Raw genomic sequence first — 2,704 nt, forward strand, 5'->3', positions numbered from 1 at the left:
CGGGACTCGAACCTGGGATGGGTTGGATGGCCACTGCCAACACCAACCATCGAGCTATTGCTCGTTCTCACACATGTGCCTATAATTAATATTACAAGTTTTATCCATCTTTATGGCAGAGAGGATTTTTGTAGTCCGAGTTACATGGAGCTCCCTTTTTTGCAAAATTTGAAAAGAGAATTTTAAAGTTTCAGAAAATATGAGAAAAAATCTAGATGTAGAAAATAATGTGATCTACCAATCTGTAAAATTTGAACTCGTGGTACCTCATATTCGGGGATCCACAAAAATAACCAAATGTGATAGATTCTGAGATTTTTAAATCTCACACTGTTCACTACTATTGATGTCAGGATTTGTGATTTTTGCGTAGCTCAGAGTACAAGGTATTTCAAGTTGAAATTTTCCACAACTATAGATCACACTATAGTCTACATATAGATTTAATTTCAGATTTTTTTGGAACTTTAAAATGTTGTTTTCGATTTTTTCAAAAACCGAACCACGTGTAGCTCGAGCCACACTTGTGGTTTCCGATCTTTATGTTCCTATCAAAGAGTGGCAGCAGAGGCGTAGAGATAACTTAGGCAGCGGAGGGATCCTATACATGGAAATCTGCTTGGGATACTTGCAATGTTTCCTATTGGATTTAGACCTAGAGATAACATCTTTATGGTTCTGCATGGTTAGTACCAGCCTTACCTCCACTACTCTAATGCTGAGCGTCACCGCACATGCGGGCCGTGTCGCCTTCTCCACCCACCGATGCATCACATTCCTCCACCGTCATCGCAGTATCTTCCCCTACCACCGCCACATCTCTTGCCTCAAGCGACGCCACACCCATTTCCACGAGTGCCTCCGCACCAACGACTGGGGATCCTTGTTGCCCCCCACGTTACTTCCATCCTCGACGTGCGCTCGTCACGGCAACACCTTCTTCCTTTCCGTCTGCCACCACGGTACGTCCATCCTCCAAGGTTAATTTTTTTTGCTGGCCTGGATGGATTTGCAAGTTAATAGATGCTTAGTTGACCTTTGATGCTATGCTGCAAATGTCTAGATGAATATTCATTGTTAGATGTGATATTTTTCAGTTTGTTTGGTAGATGGAGAACGAGAATTAAGATCAACCGCTACGAGTTTCCCTAGTTTGGCAAGTACTTGGAGGTGTTTGCAAGTTCAAGACAAGTTCGTGTATGCGGGGTGCTATTAACTCCAAATCTTGGGATAATTAACAAGACTAACCCAAAATATCTTACGTAGTTGATTGAAAAACTAACACTATGGCTCGTCTTCAAGGCTAGTGTGACACTTGGTTTGTCGCCGTGGCCCGAACCACTTCAGATCATGAAGTTCGAACCAGACCGTGTCTCGCTAATGTTCACCTAGTTCCTTATAGCGAGTATCCTCCCATCCGTTTCTCCAACTACGCGGGCATCTGTGACGGTGAAGATCATGGTTGGTTAACATTTTTTTACTATGTAGAGATTATAAGGGGATGGTGACGAAGGATAATGAAATTACAAAGAGAATACCCCTGCTTCACACTGGAATCGGTCAATATATGGCTTTTCATGTCTTCTTAGCTTATTGGACTTTCTAACAACATCCATTTCAAGCTAGTTTGCTTAGTGCGTTTTGCTAGTTTCAACTATCAATAACTTTTCATATTATGTGGAGTGTTTTTTTCTTGATCATGCACCTATTTACACCCCTATCTGCCGATTTACACCGAGTCATTTTGCTAGATAGCTAACAACACCATTCAGGGCCTGTTTCATAGAATCTTGGAAATGCAGGAATAGAAAAAACGTAGGTTGCAATATCATTTCTATTTTAATTCTACAGGAAAATCTGTTTAATTCTACCACTAGACCTTCTAGTCATTCTCTAATAGATAGGAACTTTGCTCTTCTAGCAAACTCTGTGTGTGTGAGAGAGAGACCGCAACACATCTCATGTCGAACAAATATACCTAAAATTGAGAAGGACGGGAGGCAAGAGATGCACACATACTTTCTACTAATTGGGAGGAGGTTAGGTTTGGTGCGTTCTATAAGCTATTTTTGCTACTGTGTATCTCAAATTGTCAACAAAATTCAACCACATACTTGATGTAACTTTACAAATTTTAATTTTGAGCAAATCTGTACGCAGAAACATAAGAGAATCAACAGTGCATTTATAAGAAATATAGAAACTACTTCACTTGTTAAACAAAATGGGGATGTAGCTCAAATGGTAGAGCGCCCGCTTTGCATGCGGGAGGCACGGGGTTCGATCCCCCGCATCTCCATTTATAATTTTGTGTGTTGCCACGTCTATTTACTTTTTGGCCTGATTCTGTCGTTTTTTCTTTCACGACTGAATCAATGGATCTCGATCTTAAACTTCTGTTACGTTTACTAATTCCACAGCTAAGTAAGCTAGAGGCCACAACATTTGCGACGTGCTTCCAGATGCAAATTGCAAGCTTTAGCGTTAAGCAGATGCCCCTTAGATTCACTAGTCCATTTTTTTTTGAGGGATTCACAAGTCCAATATTTATTTCCGCCTGCGACGAGGAGAAAGGACGTATCTTAGGCCACGCAAAAGGTTCGTATCATCGTAATCGTCGACGGCCGACTCAAGTGCGTCAAGCTGGACGAGGGACATGGACGGATGACAGAAACTGAACAGATGTGGACGGATTACATAGCGT

The 2,704-nt window shown here is 41.5% G+C and overlaps 1 non-coding gene across 1 annotated transcript; it reads left to right on the top strand.

The window, feature by feature from the left end:
* Window positions 1-2,226: 2,226 nt before the first annotated feature.
* Window positions 2,227-2,299, top strand: TRNAA-UGC (transfer RNA alanine (anticodon UGC)). The gene has a single exon. It is a non-coding gene; the product is annotated as a tRNA-Ala (tRNA).
* Window positions 2,300-2,704: the final 405 nt, after the last annotated feature.

Source organism: Lolium perenne, chromosome 5, assembly GCF_019359855.2.
Source record: "Lolium perenne isolate Kyuss_39 chromosome 5, Kyuss_2.0, whole genome shotgun sequence".
Taxonomy (NCBI): domain Eukaryota; kingdom Viridiplantae; phylum Streptophyta; class Magnoliopsida; order Poales; family Poaceae; genus Lolium; species Lolium perenne.